This window comes from Neophocaena asiaeorientalis, unplaced genomic scaffold (genome assembly GCF_003031525.2).
Source record: "Neophocaena asiaeorientalis asiaeorientalis breed wild unplaced genomic scaffold, Neophocaena_asiaeorientalis_V1.1 scaffold684, whole genome shotgun sequence".
Lineage (NCBI taxonomy): Eukaryota > Metazoa > Chordata > Mammalia > Artiodactyla > Phocoenidae > Neophocaena > Neophocaena asiaeorientalis.
The window spans coordinates 5,730,919-5,752,080 of record NW_020174048.1 but is presented as its reverse complement, the minus strand read 5'-3'; positions in this window follow the sequence as shown (position 1 = coordinate 5,752,080).

Sequence of the window (21,162 nt, the reverse complement as noted above, 5' to 3'; positions counted from 1 at the left end):
TCAATATGTTTAAGAAATTGTTTATGTCTTTAATGTTTTCTGGATGCAGCATCAATAATTATTCATGTATCAGATAAATTGAAAGAGTAAGTAGATTTTAAAATAGGAATTAAAATGGAGGAATAATCAAGTAAATAGGAGGAAAATGAGTCTTTTACATTTCAGAATGCAGGGTTAAGCCATGTCTGTAGATATGGTCTTAGCTAGTATCAAGAGAAGTTTAGATTTCAAGTAACATTGTAGGCCCTTAAATACCTTAGGATCACTGGAATATTGATTATTTCTCAACAAAGTTTTTTAAAAGGAAGTACCTCAGCTTAAAAATGAATACAGTTGGATTTTAAAGTTCATAAACATAATCAGTATTTTTTGAGATGTTTATGTACTAGCTTGAAAATTAGAAAAAAATAGGCTTAATGTGTTTAGAATTCCAATGTGTCATCTTATGAAGTACAAGTTTGACTTTAGGTCATTTTATTTCCTTCCTTATTTTAGAACAAGCTGAATAGAAACATCTTTGCCTTTGCTCATGAAATCCCACAAAATCAACTCTCTTGCCTTGAGGCTAATTAGAGCTGTGTCATTACAACATTAACCCAATCAATATTTTACAATGAGAAATTTTCCTTTCAATTTTTCACATTGTCTATTAAAATTTTGGACAGACGATGTAATAATGTCTTATTAAGTAACTTGATCACTGATTTACGATTTTCTTTTAACAGCCCATAGGACATATTGCTTTATGTACTGAGAACGCAGAAATCTCCTGTCCTCAAAGAAGTCCTAATCACATGAGGGATATATATCATAATAAGTCATTTTATAAGAGGCTGGAGTTAATATGTAATATTTCTTAAAACTGTAAGGCATTCAATGACACTCTACTTTGCCCTATTGTGTTAATCAATCAGCTCAAAATATTTGTGAGTCTATGATTTCCTCAGAGTGATATGTAAACAGTAGTCCTTTTTATATTCAATTTATAAATGAGGAAATAAAGACATATACATACAACATAAATATATAAACATAAAAATAAAATATATAAAATATTAAAATTATATATATGTTGTATATACACACTTGTCTTTTTAGCAGTTTCTGAATGACAGCAACACAACCAAAAGTGAAGACCTTCAAATAGTAAAATAACACTTCTTTGTTTTAGAAAACATATAAAAATTGCATAATCTTCTGAATTTTGAATGATTTATTCTAATCAATTGTATTGATTTCACTAAAGAAGGAAAAATTTATTGTTTTCATACCTATGATCCTTCAAGTTTCTATTTGTATTCTAAGTATTTTTCTCATAATTCCCTAGAGTATAACTTTAAGAAGTACTTTTTCAGGCCCAAATGATTATTGTTTTGGAATCCATGCCTCTATACATTCTGATAGATAAATGAGAAGAAACACAGATATTTTTACTAAGTCATTTTAAGAAACTTTGTTTTTTTATTTCTATAGATGTAAAGATATAATAAATTGCCTGAAGAAATATTCAAATTCTTCAATAATCTTTCATAGTTAGTCTGTTCCAAGTGTAGATACTGTGTGTGGAGAACTTGGTATTTTCAGAATCTTCCCAACAATGGTCTTTAGTCATTGGCCATTATAATTTTAAGACATCTCATGTATACAAGGCATAATCTTAAATGTAGAAAGTCCGAGAGAATGTGGAGATTCTTTTTAAAAAATTTAATACGTGTGTGTGTGTGTGTGTGTGTGTGTGTGTGTGTGTGTGTATGTTTATTGTATAAATGCAAGTAGATGTCTGGTAAGTACCCTTATTGAAGAAGGGCACCAAATAGATAGATACCTTGTATTTTTCTTTCTTTTTTTTTTTAACAAAATTACCTCAAATTTTTATTAAAAAGAAAACAAATAGACATTTCAAAGAAGACAAATTCATGTCTAATGAAGCACAACAAATGGCTTTTCTTCTTTCGCTCCGAGTGATATGTATTTAAATATATACATTCTGGGGGAACATTTATACTTTCTATTTCGTTAGTGCAATGAAAAGAGAAAAGGACCCTGATAGTTACATTTTTTATTTTTATGCATTTTCTAACTTCTGGCTCTAACTTTCAGTGCCTAAGCATCATTGTTATTGAGCAGGCTACTGCAATGAAGGTGACTTAGGTTCTGGAGGAATTTCAAGGCTCTGTTTCATGGGCAACTGGAGATAGTGAAGGTTGCTATGTTAATGTAATTGATATTCAAGGGAGTAGGTATATTCATGGCTTTTAGAATAGTATTTCTTGCTGTTGGACTGTGGGAGAATTCAGCCTTAGAGAGCAGAATATTGTCATCAGGGAGTATGGGCAGCCTTGACTTAAGTGAGATCCAAGCAACTGGATTCCTGAAGCCAATGCATGTGTTCTTGTCATGTATTTTTTTGTACCGTATGTTCTATGATGCAGTACTCTCTGAAAACATCACATGTAAGTTGCATACATTGATTCTGATTTTTCCCCCTCTTGGTAGTAAGTCAGACACTCAGGGAGGTATTTGTTTTTCAGATGAGGCTATATCATACTGATATGACTAAAACTATCTGGTCACATCCAGAAAAAATCAATAGTACATAGCGGCTTTGAGAGTAAAGGTGAAATAAGGAAAAAACCAGACTGTGCTCCTTTCTAACCTTATATTTTCACTTCATCCTTCTCTGTGCCTGGCATGGTGTCCGGCTCATGATTAAGGTTAAGTAAATATATTTCGACTGATTGAATAGATATTCGATACATTCATGTAGAATGAAGGAATGAATGAATACATAAATAAATCTTTCCTTCTGTGTGGATCTAACCCTGGAAATGAATACTTTGTTACATAAAAAGTAAAAGGGGATAGAAATGAGGAACGTCCTGTAAGAAAGATTTTATTTGTGCTAGGAAGGTTTCATAGTTAAGAGGTATGGGATAGAAAAATTTCCCTTTCCATCATTCAGCTTTATTCCATCCCATATAGGTCTTATTAACAAACTAAAAAACCATCACTATGTATGTTGTTATGTGGATAAACAAGATTATTAAAGTATCAGTCTCAAGAAATATTGTAATAAATATTCTTACTAATAACCTCTAAGAAGTAGTTGATCATTTATCAGTAAAACATTTTTATTGTATTACATAGGAGAAAAATAAACATATAAAAGTAATAATTAAATGGTCTTTAGAAATCAGAAATACTCTCCCGAAGAATTCATTGAAGACAGTATTGGAAAACATTAGAAAAAATTAAAAAGTTTGCTACATATGAGAATGGAAAAAAATATTCCCAATAACAATCTAATAGAGAAAATAATTAGCTTGAAATATAAGGACCCTATGTCATACAATTTTATGAGTCACTAAAATACTGCATCTACGAAAAACAAAAGAACAAAAAATAAATGAATAACAGGAGATTGTAGAACAGGGAAGATGGTATGAAAATACCCAGTGGTACTTATTATTCTCTGCTTAGGTGGAGAATTCTCTGCCCTTATTAGAGGGTGGAGTATGATAGAAGGAGCTCTGAGACTGTGCCTCACCTCATTTCCCACTTCCAACCCTTAACTGTGTGTTCTTGGCTTTACTTAAATTTTCTAAGCCTCAGTTTCCACTTATATACATTAAGAATATAATAATATATATAATATAAGGCTACTGTAAAATTTTATCATTGATTCCTAATAACAAAAATGTTTAGCATCGTGACTATGTTCAACAAATATTAAATACCTATATTTTTATCATTTTGAAAGCATATGGGAAGACACTGATTATGGAAACAAATGTTTTTTGAGAAAACATCAAATATGATTAGACTTAGGACAAAGTGAACTTTGACCTTATATTGGAGAAATTGCAAATATTTAACTCTGAAACTAATAATAAGGTGATAATTTTTTCACGATTAGTATACATTTTAAGATACTATTAGTTTTTTCTCTGTATCTACCCTACAACAAGCAATAAGTGATCATGGCAAATTAATGTTGAACACACAAAGAATAGTTTGATTGTCAGGTTAGTAGACATTATATAAAACTCATATTGAAGTTTTAGAAAAGTCATAATTTTAGAAATTAGATTTTCACATTTCTAAGCATAATATAATGATGGTAGTAATAATAATAATAATAATATCTAACACTTACATAACAATTACTCTATACCATGAATTTTTCTGAACCCCTTATTGATACTGTCTGAAAGATAAGAGACAGATTCAAATGTTATCTGTCTTGAATTCATAAACTACTTCATAGATTGCAATTCTCAATGTTGTTCAGACTTTATACAGTTTCAAGAGAAATTAAAGATAAGTAAATATGGCTTACAGAAAATGCACAGAAATGCTTTCAGGTATGCACACAGGGCAGGACAAGGTAAGGAAATACAAGACTCAGTAAAAATTAATAGTATAAAGTAGCCAACATTGCTGTGGATTATATGGCCTTGAGAGCCCAAATAATTCCTTTCAAGTCAAATCTTGTGGTAATTTGCATGGCTTCCTTCAAAGACTAATTAGTTTAACAAGAAACAGGACAACTCAGAGCTAAAGTACGAGTCAACATACTGTTTCATTCTGTCTTGGACTCAATGCTCATATCCTCTTTGTTAAAGGATTAGTGGAGAGTTGAAAACAAATACATATTTTATGGGTTTTTTCCAAACTGACTTTTGGAAGTGTCCAGTTCTAAAAACTATTATTAAGGGGATATAGAATGTATTAAATAGCATTGTATAGAGAACTAATTATCATTTTTCTTGTAACTATGATAGTGGGCACCCTGGTTCAATTTCCACTGGATATTATGTTGATCAATAATACTTTTCAGGATGTTTTGGATACAGGCGTTTTATATGCTGGATTAGGAAGCTGAAGAAAGAGAAAGAAAAAAAGAAAGGAAGAAAGAAAGAAAGAAAGAAAGAAAGAAAGAAAGAAAGAAAGGAAGGAAGGAAGGAAGGAAGGAAGAAAGAAAGAAAGGAAGGAAGGAAGGGAAGGAGGGTGGGGGAAGGAAAGATAGGAGGGAAGGAGGAAGGAAGAAAAGAAGGAAGGAAAGGAGAGAGGGAGGGAGGAAGAATAAAGAGAAAGAAACAATAGGTTGAAACAAGAATTCACCTAGTGGATTTACCAGGCATACCATAGAATTTGTTTCCAGACAAACGACATATTTTGAGAAACTCATTCTGAAAAAATTTCAATGATTTTTGGTGTCTTCCTCCATTAAGTCACAGCCATCTGTTGCTCTGTGGCAGTGTGATGCACATCCTCTGATGAATGCCTCACCAATTCAAATCTTTCACTGTTTTTATCAGTTGAATTTTGAAGTGGGATCATAATTCTTCTTATGATCATCTTGCTTCTTTGGCAAAGGATGAGTTCTTGATTCAAAAATTTCAATTCCTAGCGGAGAAAATCTGACTCTGTTTCTTTATTGATGATTTGCCCCCAGACAGCCTCAAGGGTCTTGGGATTCTAACCTGTGCTCACCCTCTACCACCTTCTCAGTCCTATTGTGACAAAGGCTTGGGAGCTGTTGGCTTTCACTGTTGTCACTGATTTATATTCTTTGGCAAACTCAGAGTCTGGGAGTAGCGCTTACCTTCATCCATGAAAAGCACTGCTTTTATCACCTGGGCAGAAATCTATTAGAATATACTCGTAGCACTTTAATTAAGTAGACTTGAAAAACATCACCTTCCAAAAATATAACTAAAAAGCTAATAAATCACTGCTGTCACTTCTTAACAAAATATTATTTTAATAAAGGGCAGAGACCATAACCACCTCAGTTGTATCTAATCATAGATACACACTCATAAAAAAAAAATAGATGGGCTGCATTTGATTGATTCCACAAACAGGAACTGTATCTTTTGTTTTTCTAATTAATTGCTGGAGTTGTGTTCTTACTTCACATGCATATACTTACTGTTCTCCAGCACAAAGTACAGTTCCAAGTTAATTGTGGAATTACCTCAATCCACCCAAGGTAGTTGAGTGGAAAGGGTTTTCAGCCTTGGCCAGAGACTGTTTCACAACTGTGCATACTCTCTTCTCCCCCACTTACACATACCCCAAAACAGTTTCTTCTCTGAGCCCATGCCTTCAGTCTAGAATAAATATAAATAAAACAACAGCAACAATGAATTCCTTAAGAGTTGTACATTGTTCCACCTGCTTTCAGGAACCAGCCATGTTTACCATGTGGGTGAGGCAGGATTGACTTCTAAATGGGTCATTACAAACCTAATGGCATGAATTTGTGACAGACACTACTCAAGTGCCCTTTTCACTTCACAGAAGATGAATCTTCCTCAGTTAAAAAAGAGAAAAACATATCTCCACTCCCATTTTTGAATCTCGAACTATCTGTATGTGTGATTAATTGACTGTTCAAATGGTATTCAAGTTACTGTTACTGTGCTAGTATTTATAAGGGGTTATAGCAAATTGACAGAGGATAAAAGTCAATAAATAGTTATATTTTATTCTGTACCTTACCATTTAATAAGTTGAAACGTGCATTTCCCTAAATATTTTCCCAATGAGCTGTTGGATCTGATATTTTGTTTATCTACTCTCTCACAATAAATTGATGGTGTATCTTGAACTATAGGAGTTTTTCATTTATTGAAACTGACCGGGAGCATCAAATGGGAAAAACAAAGACAACAGAAAAAATCAATACAAGAAAAACCATAAGAGTTTCTTTTTCTCTTTTAGGGAGAAGAGTATAGTTTGATTGAGATCATGAGAAAGATTTATAACAAAATATATATTCAATAATGGATAATGTACAAAAATAAATTATTGTTGGATGGGATTGTCGACTTCTTTGACCATCTTTAAATCATTCAAACTCCTATTCAGAAGTTAAAGAAACCAAAAGTTGTTAAATGTAGTGAAAATATTCCACTGGTAGGCACATTTCTTAGTGTTCTTTCAAAAACCAAAAACATATGAAAAATATAAACAGTCTTTATTTTATATCCATCGGTCATTAAATTATTTCATGCTGCAAATAGGAAATGACCAAGGATTATCATTGGGTTGAATGGGTACTATGTCCTTTCTTTGTTATTATGGTTTCCTACTATTATCTTTTAAAAACATTAATAGATTTTATCATCTCTCAAAGAGTCTATTTAACTGGGTTCTTAACATGCAAGTTAGTGTTCACCCCCTGCACACACAGGATACAATTTACTAAAGGGAAAATAAAACCTTCATTCGTATGAAATGCTCCCTTTGCCCTCATGTTCTGAATCAGAAATGCATTAAAATTAATAACATAAGGGTAGGTAAATTTGAATACTCTGGGTTATGCAATGTTTATAAGAGCCTCAATAACAGAATTAGTGATGTGAATAGAGTTTAAATTCTGAGATTATTGGACCCTCTTTTTTATTAGACTGAATAAGGGTTATTCACAGGGAGAAAATATATATGAACTCCATCTGCATCACTAACAGATAAAACATGTGCCAGTGATGAATGTTCTGCAGCTGTGATCAATTCCAGCAGTTACTATGATTCACAGACTTAAGCACATAGTAAAGATGGGATAAAAGGATTCTGAAATGTGTTATTCCCTCTGATCATTAATCTGCTTGTTTAGTCATGAAGATTTTGATATTTTACTACTGGTTTTTCACATACCTTATCTTAATTCCTTGCAAACATACAGAAAATGTCAAGGTACTACAAAAGGAGTATTCTTTTGTATATCGTTTGAGGAAACTTTACCAAGTTCACCGATTCAACTCTCATACACTGTGCTTTAAACAACACCCTACATTTAATCATAGATTCACTAAGTATCATCAGCTATGGTAAATCTGCATGAGTGGCTCAGTCGTATTGCTTTGCATTTGATGATTTTTTTTTTTGCCGAATAACTTAGAAGTATTTATATTTGTGTTTTCTTCATCTCCTCCTCCTCCTCCTCCTCCTTCTTCTTCTCCTTCTTCTTCTTCTTCTTCTTCTTCTTCTTCTTCTTCTTCTTCATCTCCTTCTCATTCTCATCCTCCTCCTTCCTCTTCTTCTAATTCTTCTACATTTTTTTCTTCATTGAGTCTATGAGATAGGTGAAGGATTTACCATCCACCTTTCATGGGTGATAGATGTAGTAAAATATGTCCACATTTCATGGGTGATAGATGTAGTAAAATATGCGCCTCACAAAAGGAGGTGAAATAATGCTTTTATTTAAAAAATGTAAAAATTTTAAGACAAACAATAGAACACAGCTCTTCAGGATTCAGACAGAAGTATAGTATCAGAGTTGAGAAGTCAGCATGTGACAAACTGGAAATTATGAAAAGACCAGTAATTAACGGACAAATAATAAAGTCGAGGCTTTATAAATTATAATTCAATAAGAGAAAACAGCAAGTCCCAGCAGAATCTTAGTGAGTAGAAAGGATGGAGGCTGAAAGTTACATCAACACCAAGAAGAGTTGTATTGACTTTCTTTGTAAGACAAAATCAGGCCTGAAAATGTTTTGTTTTACTTAGTTTCATTCTTCTCTTCCTTACATTATTTTCTAAGAATATTGTGTCCCAGTCTTTTATGGCAGGAACAAAATTGAAAGGGGGAAAACAAATGTGAAAAAGGTTAGGAAGGAAACTTAAAAAGAAAGAAAGATGGTGGCATGGAGTAAAGAAACATTTTACATCAAGACATTATAAAGGAGATATATAGCTATGCAGTGGATATTCATGCCTTAGATTGAAGACATTAAAACTTAATTTTAAAAGATTTAAAAGACTGCTGAAAATGGGAGAATTAGGGCAAAACAGTGAAGCATATTTCATAATAAATTAATTTGAATTGATAAAATAAGACTGTGCATTAAAGAGATAAACAACTTGGAAGATAATCATACGGAGAGCTTTACACTCCAAAAGCATCATTCTGAATGTGTAGGTTTCAGAAATCTTCCCAGTCATACTATGTTCACACATTTTAGGGTAGAATTTAGCACTATAGGAAAATATAAGATAAGAATTTGGGCAGATGGAGGAATTAGAGGAACATAGAGAAACTGAATGCTTAGGGTCAGAAAGGAACACAACACACCAACTTGAAAATAAAGTCTTAAGATAGAGGAAATAGTATTTTAATTTATGTTTGAATAAAATGCTGTTTGGCAAAAGATGGCTAGAGAAGTAAACATAGAGAATAGTGATGAATCAAATTTTAATATATATGAGTTTTTTAAATCAGATAGTGCCTTCTTTTTTTACATTTGGAGAGGAAATTATTTTGAATGTGTTTATTATTTTTAATAAAAAAACACTTAATAAGAGATTGTGGCCATGTTTAAGAACAAAACTCAATGGGATCAGGAACAGGTATAAAATTTAAGATGACACCAAAAACCCTCATTAATCAGATAAAAAATATTTTAATGAACATTTAACAAACACCAAAGTTAATGAAAAATATCAGTGGTGAACAAAATATTAAAATTTTAAGTAAACACAGACCTAGATGAATATATTTCCTCTTGACTCTTTTTCTAAAATATTACCTCTTTGGGGGTCTATTTGAAGAGTGCAGCTGATTTCATTTAGTTAATTTGCTTGCTTTTGTTTTTACTTGTTTTTTAAAAAAAGGGCAAACTTAAGTTGTGTTCTGTCAATGATTTTGACAGGAAAGACTGTGAAATTCATATATCAGATTTTTGAATGTACAGAAAACGTCCAGTAGTGGATATAAGAAACACGATGCAGCATCAATGCAAATATATAAGACATGCATATGTGATCCTATTACTAGACTAATGCGTCCAACTTTTTCTTATAATGGATTCCTAAACTTTACAAATGATTGTGCCAATAATGACTAACTTAAAGCTGTGAATTTCATCATCAAAGAAAATTGCCACATGGTAATAGATTTACTAAATTCATGGTTTCTCACTTTCTGCCTTAGGGAATGGAAAACAACCTCATCAGTTGTTCATATTTTTTTAGTATTTCTGATGACAACCAATATTGGACCAGAATTAGATGTACAAGAAAAAAAGGAAATCTATTCACAGCAAACACAAAGAAAAGAAACAGGTTTTTAAAGATTGTATTCCTCATAGACTTGATTAAAATTGGACGTATTAAATGTTAGTGATGAGAGATTTAATTGCTGTTGCTGTGAGTGTTATTAATCCAATATTATAACAATGCAAATATTTGCCCATCCACATGAGTTCCTTTTAATTGAAAAGACCATAATGAGACAGAAGTTGTTCTATTCAACTCAAAGAAAAACAAAAACCAAAATTAGTAGAGAAATGTGATGATAATAGTATGGAAAATATTACTCACTGGAAAGACGTGTTTCCTTTCAATTGTCATTAGTAAGACTGGAATAACAGTAAAATTTCTTCACTAACAATAAATCACAATTTATATTTCATGTTAATCACTGAATTATAGAACCATTTGCATTGTAATGTAATGTGATTGTTTTTTCTTTCTATAATTGATTTATGACAAGCATATACAAATACCACTTGTCACTTTTATATAGATTCCTTGAGACTCAAATACAGCAACAATTAAGTTATTGACTAGATGATTAAAGGAAACCTAAACTGTTAAGCAGTTTTATTGACAAGAAAAATCTGCGACTAAAATAAGAATTCCACCACAAGATGAACAGTTAATTCACCAGTTCAAAAACTATTATTGATTTCCTTTTGACGCCAAGTACCGTAATAAGTATGGCTCTAAAAGGATTGGTCAGGCTCTACTTTAAGGAAGCCACAATTTCTACACTTGCCCTGTCATCATGGTCTATGCTTCTATAGCAGATCCTTTACCACCATTACTGCCTTTAAGAAAATCTTATTTTAGTTAATTTAGTGAAGATGTAAATCCCGGAGTCAATAATTCATGCCTAGGTGAAGTAGTATTGAGGGAAGATGTTTAATGAATGAGAAGAAAATGGAAAGCTTTGAATTGGTTGTAAGAGATAGACCTGTACATTAAGGATTTCAATTCAGTGTTTTTGAATTTTTCATGTTGCTTTGCATTGAATTAATCTGATTTGATACTTTGCTAGACCGGTTTTTTACTGGAGTATATAATGAACAGTCTCTACTAACACATGCAAACTGTTTTATATAAGTTAGTTTATTTTATTTGTTCATCTTACAGGAAACATTCACAGAAGCAAATCATCATATGTATCTTTCTCTGCTCAGTGATTTTCGAACAAGGTAGGAAGTGGATTCTTTACTCCAAGCTAAAACTTACTGATGTAAGATTGAGCGTTGTCATGAAATTACTTTTACTGCTGTCCTGTATTAATGCATCATATTTGCTCTTGATTTTCTATGGGTAGCTCTCCTATGTTTTTTCTCACAAAAAATATCATTTACATTGTAGAAGATAATTGTCTCTCTGTTACAGATGGGAAACTATTTTGACTTCTGTTTTTCTGGAAACCTGCTTGAAAAAGAAACTTCCGAGAATTGTAAAGATTGCAAAACCTAGCACAGGTAATTTTTAGAAAATGGCATTTTCCTAATATTTATTTAGAAATCAGTTGAATTGAGCATTGGCTAGGTGAGGTTGAATTAACATTAAGGTAATATAGGAGAAACCACAAGTACTGCTCACATCATTTATACTTACCTAATAAGTTCTCCAGTCCTCTCTATAGTGTGGGCAAAATCAACCCTTAACTTATGTTATTTGGAATATTCCAAATAATCTCAGTGGTGGAGTTCAGGTATCATACAGGGTGATATTTATATCGTATATCATATATATACGATATATATACATTTCAACTCAATACATTCAAAATAAGAAGCTTATTCTTGTTTGAAGCAATTGTATCCACTTTATTTAGGGCATTCATATTTATTTTTATGCCAACTGCATAGAATTCCAGTCCACATGACTGTTGAAAATGTATCAAGGAAGCTGTATATAATATTATATTGTACCTGCAAAATATGAGGTTTTTGAAGCTGAAACCCAAGCCTGTACTATGCAGAGAACTCACAGTCTAGTGCAGGGACTGGAGAAGCCTCCGTCCTAAATTGTAGTGGCCTGTTTGCTGAGAAATCCATCATTTGATAAGCACAGGGAATGCAGGGTGAAACAAAAAGAATGACAGTGAGAATCCATTTTATAGGACTGTGGCATGGATTGATAATTACAAAACTTTTAAACAATGTATTCTAGAGCCTGACAGCCTTCCCATTTGTAATGTTCAAACTCTCGAATACCGGGCAGTTTACCAGGTCACAATTCTGTGATATTTGAATAAATTTTGTAACCAACTGGGGAATAGTTCATTCTTAGTTGCTCCCATAGTGGATGGTATCCATTTATGGTTAAAAATAGAGGATAATAAATTATTTTGATTTAGTAGTAATGGGTTTAAAGTGCATGATTTATTGTAGTTTTATTAGACCCACAGAATAACTTCTCTTGATTTTACTTAAATCTCTTCCCAGAGGAAAAGAAATTCAGTGAGAGTTGGAAGTAGACATTGGCCCTGGATAGAGGCTTCTGTTTTCTAGGATGTTAGCATTATGCAAGACTCTGCTAACCTGGGTGGTCATTTTTAATGTGGACATTTTTCTAAGGAAGTAGACCAAAGCCACTAAACATTTTTGGTCCATGAGCTAAACCACAATAAAACAGAGATCTCCTGTGTATAGCTTTCCTCACTCTTTGAATACAGCTCATTCTTATTTTATTTCCATAAGAAACAAATGCCCTTCAGAAAGGTTCTCTTTGAAGTCTAAATCCAGTTGTGTAACTGTGTGAATGCATGTGTATCCAAAATGCAATTACATGCAAGTATCTGATTAAATGATGAAATGACCATTTCTTTAGGACAGTTAAATATCCTTTGAGAGTTTAAGCATTCCAACCCCCCAGATCCCAACTGGATGATCAATCATCACCCATTTATTTTAAATGTGAATGCATGAAACGGGAAAAAAATCTGGTGTCATAAATGAGTAATAGATTCATAGACAATACTACTCTAGATGTTTATTTGGAAACAAAGGTTCAACTTTTATGGCTTTCTGTCCATTTTAGCTGTTCAACACCACTTCAGAGATTACCTAATCTTGTCTTTCCCGTTTCTTCATTTTTCTTCATTTACATGTAGCCCCTGTTGCCCACCAAAAGAGAAAAGGACCGTTGATTGTTAGACCAGGAACCCTTCAAGTCACACGGAGGGCTCAGTGAGGTGAAATAATTCCCCAGGGATCATGATTGGAAGACTGCAGCCTTGATCCAATGCTTAGCCTCTGCTCTTGTATTATTTCTGGCTGCCTGAGAGGCAAGAAAACATCTTATCACTATAAGCCCTCAATTCTGTTCAGTTTAAAGGAGAGTACGACTTTCTTAAAATTAATAACTTATACACAGCACCAGAGTTTTCTACATAACCCTGAGAGGCAAATAGAAGAATTTTAAACATTACCTGGCACATCTAATGTTCCAGGTAACCTGGGCAGATGTTTGTGTTTGTGAGTACGTGTGTGTGTGTGTATGAATGTATAATGCTTTTCATTTCTCTAAGCACAGGTGATATATTTCAGTTTGATATATTTCCCTAAAATGCATGTACTATCTAGTGTATGAAAGCTGCGTAAAATGCGAATTCAAGATAAATGCTCTAGGGCTTCCCTGGTGGCGCAGTGGTTGGGAGTCCGCCTGCCGATTCAGGGGACAAGTGTTCGTGCCCCGGCCCGGGAAGATCCCACATGCCGCGGAGCGTCTGGGCCCGTGAGCCATGGCCGCTGAGCCTGCGCGTCCAGAGCCTGTGCTCCGCAACGGGAGAGGCCACAGCAGTGAGAGGCCCGCGTACCACAAAAAAAAAAAAAAAAAAAAAAAAGATAAATGCTCTATTAACTTATTCTGTGAAATTGAAAAGCTGTTCTCTCAGCTGCCTTATTGTCTAACTAGAAAAAAAATTGTCATGTTCCCCAGACAGTACAAAGAGGGGAGATTGCTCTGAAGCTGAGTCGTGATGGGTAGGAATAGAGAGAGATTCTGCTTGCAGGATTGGATACACACATCAGCACGGCCAAAAGTAGTGATGATTCATTACTGGTGATTTAAAAACCCAGGTGTAAAACTAATCTAAAAAGTATATAATAGAAATTGTGATTATTGCCTTGCTTAGAATGAAATTTGATACTTATATTTTTATTAATTAAATATATATTATTGTAAATAACTATAAGTAAAATATAGGCTTTTGAAATGGCATTTTATTCAATAGTGTGTTGAATAAATGCATCTTTATAACCTAACGTGCACATGTACAGTATTAAGGCATTAGACATATCATTTTACTTCAAAATAAATGTCAAAAGGAAGATTTAATAGGCAAGAAAGCTAAAATCAATTTTAAAATTATTACATGATCTGCAAAACAGTAAATCAAATAGCAAAATCTCCCAATTGGTATATTCCATCACAACAAAAAGCACAGTGTTTACTCTCTGTGGAAGAACAGACAATTTGCATTCATCCCTGACAGCAATAACCACGTTGTAATTGGTGATTCTGCCTGGAGAACAGAGCAAGGGACCGAATCAATTCCTAGTCAATAGAAAGTGACTCTATTGGTGGTTAAGGCACATTTCCTTTAGAGCTGCTCAAGGCAAAGACTGTTTCATTATTACCCGTGATGGAGAAATTGACCTGAGTGCTACCTGCATAGCAGTCAGAGCTCTGATTGCTGTATTGGGCTGCTGCTTGACCTTTGCTAGTGATGGTCGAGTGGAATGATTTTAAGTCCCTTTCACACAGGTACTTATAATTGTCTTAGAATTTTTAGCTCATAGAGCAATTGTTAGACAATCATGTGACCTTTTGCAAAACCAACTTTTTTCTCTGCTTTAGTCATTCCACGAGTCTCAGAACAGCTGTAAGTATCAACCAATAATTGCTCTTTCTACACACCCCTTATGCATTTTTAGCATTACATCTGCAACTCAGTGATCCAGGGAAATAAATGGTGGAGAAGAGCAATGGAATAGTCATAATAGTTCCACTTACTGAAAATAGTACTACTTCTCTCTAAGTTAAGTGTGTAATTGGCAAGCCTTATTTATACTCTCATAGGGATTGGCTTTTATTGATCTAATTAGGATGAAGCTCTGAAATCACTTGCCAGTCAACCTGACGGAGCAGCAACTGCACATTATTCTATTCTTCAAACAAAAAAGTGATATTAGGGCTTCCCTGGTGGCGCAGTGGTTGAGAGTCCGCCTGCCGATGCAGGGGACACGGGTTTGTGTCCCAGTCCGGGAAGATCCCACATACCGCGGAGCGGCTGAGCCCGTGAGCCATGGCCGCTGAGCCTGCGCGTCCAGAGCCTGTGCTCCGCAACGGGAGAGGCCACAGCAGTGAGAGGCCCGCGTACCGCAAAAAAAATAAAAATAAAAAAATAAAGTGATATTAGTGGGTGAAAATAGAACATACTATTCTAGACCTATGTTCTGCCACCTAAAGAAGAGTTAGTAACACCAGAGAACATGTCCTGATGGAAGGTTCTCTCCAGAACTTAAATTTTACATTTTTATCTATAAGAGTCTTCAAAATTCTATTTTGATGGCAAGTAGCATTGCACTGTTAATAAATGCATTGTATGTTGGCAGGAGACATTTTAAAGATCATATAAATATTAATCAGTCTTAAATAACTCAGCTTTACTGAAAAAAAAAAAAAAGCTTGCCTTTGTTTTTGATTCTCACACCTTTCCTTCTTTTCTTTTCTTTTTCTTTTTTTGTATTCTGATCAAAGGTACCAGAAAGAATCCCTAGCAAATGTCTTATTTACCATTTACAAGTCAATGGGGTAACTTACCAGCAGAATTTCAACTCCTAAATTAAGTAGGAAGAATAGGTAAAGATGCCTTTTCGTTAATGAAATCGCTGAGCACAAATGATGGGTTTGAACATATTGACTCAGTTACTAGATTGAGCCCTGAGAACACGCGTAGCTGCAGTCACTGATCAAGCTCCATTAGGATAGCCTTACTGATTTATCCCTTAGCAATGATGAATATCCGTGGACACTGAGTCAATATTTTGAAGAAGATTAGCGGATAAAGTACTGGCCTTTCATTTTCAAGATTGCATCAATTTTGAGCCACGATTCAGAGACTCTAGCCCAGAATGAGTAGAGCTGAAATCCAAAGTACATTTTGGTCCTGCTAAGAGGATGGAATTAATTGGCTGAAGTTACAGAATGTTGTTGGCGTTTAAACCGAAGGCAAAAAAAAATACTCAGCTTGTAAAATCTTTAATGAGGACTCCAGGCATTTGAAAGTGTAAAATCCATTACAAACATACAATTTCTTTTTATTACATTTCAAAATATATTTCCGCATTCTTATTTCTGAGAGATATGAAATTTATTAGCAGTTAATTTAAAATATGAACAAGAGTATGCTTATGTTATTTTTCTCTCCATGAAAGTTTCACTTCCATCTACATGCAAAAATAACCTTATTTTCTTATAATTTTTGTGAATTTTTAATGTTTGCATGATTTAGGTAACATTAGACTAAGAAAAGTTGTTTTTTAAAAGTATACCTATATATATATACCTGCTTTAATAATGCAGCTCAGATAACTTCTTTCTCCCCTCTCTAGAAACACACACACTTGTGTGCGTGCACGCACACATGCATCTAAATACATATATCACTATATTTTGCTTTCATTTCTCAATCTTATTATGAAGTGTACATTTGAATCATTTAAATATTTTTAAGTTATTTTTTTTTTTGTGGTTTTTTTTAAACAGATAATCATTGTGTTAGGTATCAACGGGATGCAACTCTATCATATGATCTGATAGCTCATTGAAAGAAATGAACCTCTAAAGAGTACTTGGAGTATGTTGTGATAAATGACAATAGTGTTACAGTATCTAATTCTGCCTGCATTACTTGGAGTTCCCTTCAAAGAGGAAGGGTATTTGAGCTTCCTCAGGAAGGATCAGTAAAAGATTGTCAGCCAGGAATCAGGGTGAGTCACTCAGGATAGAGAAAGAGCAAAATCTTCAGTGCAGTCATACAAAAAGATGTCCAGACAGTGCATGATAGCTGTCAAGGAAGATGACTTTAGAGAGGCGTATTGGGTCAGATCATAAAGGTGGTTGAGTGCTATATTAAGATGTTTGGATTTACTCAGAAAGCAAAGCATCATAGTAGAGTTCTTTTGATCACTGGAATGACATTCAAATTTATTTCTTAGGACAGTCATTTTTCCAGCAATGTGTACACTGGACCAAAGTCTAGGGGACCTGGCAGCCAGAGACCATGTAAGGGGTTGTAAATACAGTGTAGGTAAATATTATGATGCTATATTGGAGAAACTGGATTCAGAATATATGTGTGTGTAATAAACAGGATTTGGTAATACATTTAATTTGAGATGGGTGAAAGACTTGGTGGGTGATGGGGACATAAAGTGACAGAAGAGATGCATGATAGATACCAAGTATGTTGGAGAAGGTAAGAATGCACAGAAGAAACCCTGAACATTCATGCTGGCAGAGCAGCCAAGGTTGATATCCAGAGGTCTGGTGCTCAGGACAGTTGCAGGGACTAGAAGTGAAGACACAGCAATCATGAGAATGTAGCAGGGCAATAAAAGCCATGAGAGCAATAATGTCCATGAGGCGATGGTACAAAGTAGGGAGAAAAGAACTGAGAACTCAGGGGAGCTCCCTATCATCAGCTAGGCAGTGGAAAGGGAACACATCTGAAGGCAGAGGAGCGCTAGAAAAGAGAACCCAGGGAGAAGAGAGATTCCAACAATGGCTTCCAGCTGCCACAAGTAAAAGAAAAACTGAAAATGGACTCTCACTTCTGGTCATTAGTGACTTTAGGAAGATAAGTTTCAGAGAATGGTGGTTCCCAACTAGGAGTGATTTTGTGACCCACAGAATGTTTGGCAATATTTGGAGACATTTTTGATTGGCAAGACCCAGCTGCAGGGAGGAGATTTTGTCATCTTTATAGGCTGTGTCCAGGGATGCTGCTAAACATCTTACAATGCAAAATACTGCCCTTTAAACAAAGAATTAACCAACCCCAGATATTAATAGTGCAAAGGATGAGAAACTGTGGTAGAGTGATAAAGTTCAGATTCGTTCTTAAAGAGCTGGACAGAGAATCTGAGTTTAGGGAACAGGCAGAACAAATAGAGATTACTCTAATACCAAGCAAAACACTCAGTAGCTAGAAGAAATTTTATATTTAGGAGCCAAAAGATACAGGAGCAATTAGAATAACTTACCAGAATGTTGGGAAAATATATGGTAGGCAGAATGAAGCAGAATATCACTTATAAAATACCCTAAGTTAAATCATATTGTAGTATCTGTATTTTGGATGAGTAGGACAAGAAACAAACGTATGCTATGAAAATGAGACTTGAAGCAATCTTTGTAATTTGGATTTAAAACCAAGCCCAATAGCAATAGATATACATAAAAGCATTAATATTAGTAACATAAAAGTTATAGCAGAAGGAAAAGATGGCTTTATAAAGAAAGAATAAACTTCTGGTTGAAATTTAAACTTTCACAGGTCAGAAATAGAGACTACAGAAGGACAGTTATCAGGATATAATATATAGAGTTATTCAATCGAAGGCAAGAAGATGCAGTTTATGTGGCATCGATTCAGTCAGTTAGCGTTGCCACATTAATCTAATAGAGATGAGTAGATCAGGGTTGCCCTTGGTTCTAGCACTAGGGATGCCAGGGCTGTGGGATCATGCAGCGTTGAGGTAGATTCTCAGTTCTGTCACTTCCCAAAGATGAAACCTTGGACACATTCTTTATTCTCTTCAAGAGGACCTGGTTTCTCTTTGGATTAGAATGGAAAGGAGCAAAGTTTTAAAGCGTTCACTTTCTGTACTCCTCTCCCTTATTAATCCTGGGGAACTGTTGCCCTCCTGCTGATTTTTCAAGTTCCAAAATCCTGTCTTAAAATGCCCTCTGCTCTCAGATATCCTCACCTTCAGTTCCATTCTAGTTCGTTAAGGTTGGCTTCATTTTGGTGTTGATCTGATTAAAATACCATTTTATTGTAACTCATGCTAAATTATATAGTTTCAACAGAGAGATGGAAAATAGAGCAAGTTATTTTTTTTCCCTGCACAGTGTATGATTTTATCCTTACATTAAATTGAAAACTTCAGAGGACCATGTGCTCACTGTCAAGCTTCCCTCAGCCTAACTCAGTCATCTCACCTCACAGCAAGCTGCTCTTTACTCTTTGTATTACCTGCCTAATCCCTGAATGTATGTGAATAATATACGTGGAGTTTAACCCAGCCCTTTCAAACATTGATGTGCACAAGATTCGCCTGGAGATCTTGTAAAAATTGCCGATTCTGATTCTGTAGGTCTGGGGTAGGCTGAGAGTTGTCATTTCCAGGAACACCAGATGATGTTGATGGTTCTGGACCAACCAGCTGCCATTTTTGGAGTAGCAAGGATTTAACCTTTCAAAAGGTGTGATGATTCTGCTAGGAGTCTGTTACTTAAATAAATCAACAGTTGGAAAGATCTATCAGAGAAATCAGGGAATTATTGTTCAACAAGTGGAGACTGTTTCTGTCTATTGTTTTAGCTTGGGTTTTTGGGTTTTTGATTATCTGCCTGTATGTGTTCTCCAGGAGAACATAAATATCTAGAGAGCAGGGACAAGCAGGTAGCTATCAGGGAAATGTAATTCGCATCACAAGGTGATACCACATGGTATCAGTAGGAGGGCAGAATTAAAAAGATAGACAATAACAGATTTTGATGAGGGTATGAGAAATTACATCCCTCCCACACTTCTGGTGGGGAAGTAAAATGTCACAGCTGTTTTAAAAAAAAGAGTCTGAGTTCCTTAAAAAGTCTAAATATAGAGCAATTACATGATTCAGAAATTTCACTTGTAGGTTCATACCCAGGAGGAATGAAAACCTACATTCACACAAAAAACTAGAGCATGAATGTTCATAACAGCCTCATTCAAAATAGCCAAAAAGTGGAAATGACTCGAATGTTCATCAATTGATGAGTGGATAAATTAAATGTGGTATATCCATACAGTATTGTATTATTTGACAATTAAAAACATATTGATGCATGTTAAAGTATGGAGAGATCTTGAAAAAATTATTCTACGTGAAGGAAGCCAGTCACAAAACACCACGTATTGTATGATTCCATCTATTTGAAATGCCCCAAATAGGCAAATCCATAGAGACGATAAGGAGATTAGTAGTAGCCTAAGAGCAGGGTAGGAGTGGTTGGTGGAAATGGAGGGCAACCCTTGAGAATGGGGTTTCTTTTAGGGTAATAAAAATGTCCTATAATTGATGGTGGTTTTGTTTGCATAACACAGTGAATATACTAAAAATCATTAAATTATATGCAAAATGGGTGAGTTGTATGATATGTGAATTATGTCTCAATAAATTTATAAGTTTAAAAATGTGGTCAGGAGTAATGGACTTTATTCTCAATTCTTTTGCCTAAACATAGAACCATTTTCCATTTTTCTTTTAGGCTTCTATAGGAGAGTTTCTTTCAAGGTAAGGTGTCAACAAAATGATATGAAACACACTTAGTGGGAAGAGTCTATTAAAGCATAACTAACTACTTTCTAAATGAATTTCCAAATGATGAATTAAAAATGGCAAGACATAGATACAGTATTTTGCATCATGTCTATTAATTTCCATGATATCTTTCAATCACTCTTTATCTGACTTCATGGAGGCATGTAGAAATCTCTAAAATTCCACCCTATCAGCACAAATCATCCCTGTCCTGCAACAAAATTCGGTCTGAATGGCGTGTTCTGTCTGCAGGTTGGTTTCACTGGACATCTTGAACTGCTTTCAAACACTTGGAGTCAGAGATCCAAATGCCCCTTTTGGAATTACTTTACCCTTGATTTTTACAACCTTGTGTATCTTACAGGAAATTTAATCCATATGTTTTTGATTCATTTATACTTAAACCATCAAAATACCAGTCTTTCAGGGCGATTTGTTGTCCACGAAGACTATTGAGACTTTTTGGTAATCCTTTAGAGCATTAAAAAAAAAAAAAGAAAGAAAGAAACCAGGAAGTTTTGCTTTC